Raw genomic sequence first — 7,436 nt, 5'->3', positions numbered from 1 at the left:
TGGAATCTAAGCAATCAGCAGGATGAGGTGAGCCCAGTGTCCTCCTATGCTGCCATCTTCCCAGGTCTGCAGATATAATATCTTTACTCATTCTATAAGCCAATGTAATAATGCTCCCATCAAAATATGTAGGGTAACAGAACGGATAAGAAAACAAGATCCATCTACATGCCGTTTACAAGAGACCCACTTTAGACCTCAAGACACCTTCAGATTGAAATAAGGGGATGGAGAACTATCATGTTAATGGTTGAAAAAGAAAGCCACAGTAGCCATATTTATATTAGACAATCTAGACATTAAAATAAAGACTGTAACAAGAGATGAAGACAGGCATTATATCATATTTAAGGGGTCTATCCACCAAGAAGACGTAACAATTGTAAACATGTATGCGTCAAATGTGAAAGCACCCAAATATATAAATCACTTAATCACAAACATAAAGAGACTCATCGATAGTAATACCATAATAGTAGGAGACTTCAATACCCCACTCACAACAAGGGACAGATCATCTAATGAAAAAATCAACAAGGAAACAATGGCTTTGAATGACACACTGGACCAGATGGCCTTAACAGATATATTCAGAGCATTTCATCCTAAAGCAGCAGAATATACATTCTTCTCCAGTGCACATGAAACGTTCTCCAGAATAGACCACATACTGGGACACAAATCAGCCCTCAGCAAGTACACAAAGATTGAGATCATACCGTGCATATTTTCAGTCCACAACACTATGAAACTTGAAATCAACTACAAGAAAAAATTTGGAAAGGTAACACATACTTAGAGACTGAAAAACATCCTACTAAAGAATGAATGGGCTAACCAAGAAGTTAAAGAGGAGATTAAAAAGTATATGGAAGTCAATGAAAATGGTAACACCACAACTGAAAACCTCTGAGATGCAGCAAAGGCGGTCATAAGAGGAAAGTATATAGCAATCCAGGCCTTCCTAAAGAAGGAAGAAGATACACAAGAAGGTCTCAGATACACAACCTAACCTTACAACTTAGAGAGCTGGAAAAAGAACAGCAAATAATACCCAAAACCAGCAGAAGACAGGAAATAATAGAGATTAGAGCAGAAATTAATGCCATCGAAACAAAAAAACAAAAAACAAAAAAAACAAAAAAAAAAAGTAGAACAGATCAATGAAACCAGAAGCTGGTTCTTTGAAGGAATTAACAAAATTGATAAACCACTAGCCAGTTTGATCAAGAAGAGAAAGGAAAAGACCCAAATAAGTAAAATCAAGAATGAAAGATGAGAGATCACAACCAACACAGCATAAATAAAAACAATAATAAGAGAATATTATGAGCAATTATATGCCAATATAATGGGTAATCTGGAAGAAATTGACAAATTCCTAGAAACATGTACACTACCAAAACTGAAACAGGAAGAAATAGAAAATTTGAACAGACTCATAACCAGTAAGGAACTCGAATTAGTAATCCAAACTCTGCCAAAAAACAAGAGTCCAGGGCCAGATGGCTTTCTAGGGGAATTCTATCAAACATTTAAGGAAGAGTTAACACCTATTCTCTTGAAGGTGTTCCAAAAAATAGAAATGGAATGAAAACTTCCAAACTCTTTCTATGAGGCCAGCATTACCTTGATTCCAAAACCAAAGACCCCACTAGAAAGGGGAACTACAGACAAATTTCCCTGATGGACATGGATGCAAAAATCCTCAACAAGATATTAACCAACCATATCCAACAATACATTAAAAAAATATATTCACCAACACCAAGTGGGATTTATACCTGGGATGCAGGGCTGGTTCAATATCCACAAGACAATCAATGTGATTCATCACATCAATCAAAAAAAAAAAAAAGACAGGAACCATATGATCCTCTCAATACATGCAGAGAAAGTATTTGACAAAATACAGCATCTTTCTTGACAAAAACTCTCAATAAAGTAGGGATAGAAGGATCATACTTGGAGATCATAAAAGTCATTTATGAAAGACCCACCACTAATATCCTCAATGGCAAAAAAATGAGAGCTTTCCCCCTAAGGTCAAGAACAAGACAGGGATGTCCACTCTTGACACTGTTATTCAACATAGTATTGGAAGTCTTAGCCTCTGCAATCAGACAACACAAAGAAATAAAAGGCATCCAAATCAGCCAGGAGGAGGTGAAACTTTCACTCCTCGCAGATGACATGATACTCTATATGGAAAACCCAAAAGATTCTACCAGAAAACTGCTAGAAATGATCCATGAATTCAGCAAAGTGGCAGGATATAACATCAAAGCACAGAAATCGGTTGCATTCCTATACACCAATGATGAAGCAACAAAAAGAGAAATCAAGGCATCGATCCCATTTACAGTTGCACCAAAAACCATAAAATACCTAGGAATAAATGTAACCAAAGAGGTAAAAAATCTAGACACTGAAAACTATAGAAAACTTATGAAAGAAACTGAAGAAGACACCAATAAATGGAAACATATTCCATGCTCCTGGATAGAAAGAACAAATATTGTTAAAATGTCAATACTACCCAAAGTAATATACATATTCAATGCAATACCTGTCAAAATAATACCAGCATTCACAGAGCTAGAACAAACAATCCTAAAATTTGTGTGGAACCACAAAAGACCCCAAATAGACAAAGCAATCTTGGAAAAGAAAACCAAAGCTGGAGGCATCACAACCACGGACTTCAAGCTGTATTACAAAGCTATAATCATCAAGACAGTATGATACTGGCACAAGAACAGACACTCAGATCAACGGAATGGGATAGAGACCCCAGAATTGGACCCACAAACATATGGCCAACTAATCTTTGACAAAGCAGGAAAGAATATCCAATGGAATAAAGGCTCTCTTCAGGAAGTGGTGCTTGAAAACTGGACAGCGACATGCAGAATGACTTTGGACTACTTTCTTACAGCATACACAAAAATAAACTCAAAATGAATGAAAGACCTCAATGTAAGACAGGAAGCCATCAAAATCCTCAAGGAGAGAGTAGGCATAAATCTCTTTGATCTTGGCCATAGCAACTTCTTACTCAACAAGTCTCCAGAGGCAAGGGAAACAAAAGCAAAAATGAACTATTGGGAACTCACCAAGATAAAAAGCTTCTGCACAGTGAAGGAAACAATCAGCAAAACTAAAAGGCAACTGGTGGAATGGGAGAAGATATTTGCAAATGACATATCAGATAAAGGGTTAGTATCCAAAATCTACAAGGAACTTATCAAACTCAACACCCAAAAAACAAATAATCCAGTGAAGAAATGGGCAAAAGACATGAATGGACACTTCTCCAAAGAAGACATCCCAATGGCCAACCGACACATGAAACAATGCTCAACATCACTCCTCATCAGGCTAATACAAATCAAAACCACAGTGAGATACCACCTAACACCTGTCAGAATGGCTAACATTAACAACTCAGGCAACAACAGATGTTGGCGAGGATGGGGAGAAAGAGGATCTCTTTTGCACTATTGGTGAGAATGCAAGCTGGTGCAGCCACTCTGGAAAACAGTATGGAGGTTTCTCAAAAAATTAAAAATAGAACTACCCTATGACCCAGCAATTTCACTACTAGGTATTCATCCAAGGGATACAGGTGTGCTGTTTTGAAAGGGCACATGCACCCCCATGTTTATAGCAGCACTATCAACAATAGCCAAAATATGGAAAGAGCCCAAATATCCATCGTTGGATAAATGGATAAAGAAGATGTGGTATACCACATCTTCATGTATATATATGTACACCCACACAGTGGAGTATTACTTGGCAGTCAAAAAGAATGAAATCTTGCCATTTGCAACTATGTGGATGGAACTGGAGGGTATTATGCAAAGCGAAATTAGTCACAGAAAGACAAAAATCATATGACTTCACTCATATGAGGACTTAAAGAGACAAAACAGATGAACATAAGGGAAAGGAAACAAAAATAATATAAAAACAGGGAAGGGGACAAAAAGAAGAGAGTCATAATTATGGAGAACAAACTGAGGGTTATGGAAGGGGTTGTGGGAGGGGGGGATGGGCTAAATGGGTAAGGGGCACTAAGGAATCTACTCCTGAAATCATTGTTGCACTAGATTCTAACTAATTTGGATGTAAATTTAAAAAAATTAAAAACAAAACAAGTTTAAAATAAAAAGAATCTAAAAATTAGCTACTAAGGAATTAGTTTCATGATGTCTATACTGGCTTTTCTCATGCTTTTCTTTCCTGGGAAGTCTATATATATATATAACAAGTAACAACTGGAGAATGGTATCTTCCCGAATGACAAAGACCCTTTAATGTTTCAAAGGATAATCTCTACCAGGATACAAACCCTAACAGTCCTTTCTATAATCTAGATGAAATGTATTTCAACATTTGTTTTTTTCTTTAAAACATCATCTGTGTTACTCTTATATAAATAACGAAGACCAACCAAATGAGAACTAGCAAAGTCCATTTATTCAGAGAGTACTAGTAGGGAAATCAGCCACTATGTCATTTGGATTTTGGCAGAGACTTAAAGGCAGGCAGGGGAATGGGAAAGTTTTAGAGTGGAAAAAGGGAAGACTTCAAATGTGCTCTAATTGAAGGCTGTTAAAGTGGAGAAGCTGTAGGTGAGCTAACTAGAAGTGGGGCATCCCATGTTATTGGTTAGGGGCACATATTTGTCTTTTCCTGGTTGGCCTAAGTTGGTAGCAGGAACAAAAATTAGAGAAGCTGTCAGTTATTCTTCAAGACCTGGATGTTTGGGGCTGACAGTTACAGGGTTCATTGTTTGGCTTCCTAGATTGATATCAGAGACAGCAGTCTGACTACAAGTCTTGATTGTAGGAGGCTGGCTATTGTAGATAACAAATTGGTTTCCTGGGCAAGTTGCTTCAGGTTGTGGGTCAGTGTTCTATATTTATGTATGGTCTGGTCATTGTCCCTCTGTGTATTCAGTCACTGCATAAAACAAAAAAAATAAAATTTACATTTTCAGAGAATTGAACTCTTAAAAGTATCATCAGACTTTGATTTTTTCATAGATTTTTTGTTTTCTAATGCCTGAAATAAAACATCACCAAGTAAGAAAAAAAAGAAAAGGGCTCAGAGCCACAGAGTGGTGAGATGTCACAGGGATTACAATCTTACATGGGATGTTATGATGGTTAATTTTATGTGTCAACCTGGCTAGACTTTGGTGCCCAATTATTTGGTCAAGCACCAGTCTAGATGTTGCTGTGAAGATATTTTTTTAATGTGATTAATATTTAAATCATTAAAGTTTGAGTAAAGCAGATAACCCTCCATAAGGTGTATAGGCTTCATTCAATAAGTTAAGGGCCTTAAGAGCAAAGACAGAGGAGAATGGAATTTTGCCTTCAGATTGCAACATGGTATTTCTGTGTGAGTTGCCAGCCTTCTAAACCAAAACCATAACATCAACTCTTTTTTTCATGAAAAGGAAGAAATAAAACTTTATTTTTCTGAAAACAACATGGCTGTACATATGCAGGAAAAACTACAGATAGAATCTACAACAACAACAAAGCTACAAGAACTAGTAAATGGAATAAGGTAAAGCTGCAGGATGAAGGTCAACATACCAATCAATTGTATTTCTACAGATGTAGAATTCAATATTGTTTGGCAATTTTGGAAAACAATGCACATTTGGAAAAGAAAAATTTTTTTAAATACCACTTATAGTAGCTTCTCAAAACAAACTTCTGAGGGACTAAACACACGAACAGCAAACAGCAACAGATTCATTGATACAGAAAACAAACTGGTGTTGCCAGAGAGAAGAGGGGTCTGGGGATGGGAGAAATTAGGTGAAGGGGATTAAGATGTACAAATTGCCAGTTATAAAATAAGTAAGTCACAAGGATTAAAAGAAGAGTTTGGCAACTGTCAGAAGAAAATCACTGCCCAAGATTCATCTTATGTAATTCTCCAGTCTAGGGTTAGAGAGGTAAATGAAGAAGACACAGAGAGGTGCCCTGATCTAGTTCTCAATTCTGTGGGGAGAAAGTTAACCAAGGCCCCAAAGACACTGATATTCAATGACATATTAGAGACTTTGGAAGAAACATGTACAAAAATCACATTCATGCAATTTCACTAGAAACAGCAACACCTGGAGTCATTTGACTAGTATCTTACCTGCTGCCATAAACTGGTGCTAAAGCTTACTCTCTCCATGGAGAGGATTGCTAACAAAAAAAGAATGCCAGCTTCCACATCAAAATTATTTCTGCTTTGTAAACAATGCATAAACCACCTGGTCCCGGTCCAAGGCCCATAAATGATGGGATTTAGCATAGGAGGAGCCAGAATGCAGACACTGGCCAGCAGAACATGAATGTGGGGTGTGATGTGGCATCCAAACTGCTGAGTAAGTGTTGCAAAGATCCCAGGTCCATAAAAGAGGACAATGACACAGACATGGGAGCCGCAAGTATTGAGAGCTTTGTGACAAGCATCTCCAGAAGGGATGCAGATGACAGCGTGGAGAATCAGCACATATGAAATAAAAATTAGCACGATACCTAAGACCACTGTTGACATTAGGACAAAACCACATACCAGATGTTTATTCATATGTCATTACAGGAAGCAAGGGCCAAGACAGTATGCTTACAGGCTGTGTTTGGGAGGATGCTACTTTTGCAAAAAGCCAATCTTTTCAGAAGAAACATTATAGGGAAAATTGTACCATAACTTCTCAGAAAGATAGTCAATCCAACTTTCCCAATCAGTGCACATGTAACAATAGTGGTGTATCTCAGTAGGTAGCATACGGCAATGTAGCAGTCAAACTCCATCACCAGCAAGATCCCTGACTCAGAGATGAAGGTGGTATGGATGAAGAAGAGCTAAGTGATGCAGCGATCCAGAGAGATCTCCCCAGCACGGAACCAGAAGATGTCCAAGGCCTGAGTTACTGTGCACGTGAAGAGGACAACGTCTGCTCTGGCCGGCATGCAGAGGAAGAGGTACATGGGTTCGTGGAAGCTGCGCTTTGTGAGGATAATGCAGATGAGCAGGCTGTTCCCAAGCAGGGCGATGACATAGGAAACGAAGAAGGGGATGGAAGCCCACACATGCTGGTCCTCAAGGCCAGGAATGGCCAGCAAACAGAAGACCATGTGACTAACAGCAGTGTGGTTTAAGGTAGTCATGCCTGGATCAGACAACCTTCCTATTAACAGAGAGGAAAATTCAGTTCATACACCAAGATTGTTTTTGCTGTTACCAGCAGCTTTTCACATTTATCTAATTCTATTCCATTCTGAAGGTGCCAGGAACTATGATACTAAAGGTAAATAAGATTATTTGTTCAAGCAAAGGGGAAAAAAAAAAACAGAGAGAGAGAAACAAACCAGGAAAGAGACACTTAACTACAGAAAACAAACTGCAGGTTG

General features: G+C 38.1%; 1 pseudogene; it reads right to left on the bottom strand.

Moving 5' to 3' along the window:
• Positions 1 to 6,259: 6,259 nt before the first annotated feature.
• Positions 6,260 to 7,193, bottom strand: LOC124504664 (olfactory receptor 52B4-like; annotated as a pseudogene).
• Between the last annotated feature and the right edge of the window lie 243 nt (positions 7,194 to 7,436).

Source organism: Lynx rufus, unplaced genomic scaffold (assembly GCF_022079265.1).
Source record: "Lynx rufus isolate CCGP_SWC_20201006 ecotype Redwood Valley unplaced genomic scaffold, mLynRuf1.p SCAF_9, whole genome shotgun sequence".
NCBI classification, from domain to species: domain Eukaryota; kingdom Metazoa; phylum Chordata; class Mammalia; order Carnivora; family Felidae; genus Lynx; species Lynx rufus.
This window is presented reverse-complemented; position numbering and strand designations above follow the sequence as displayed.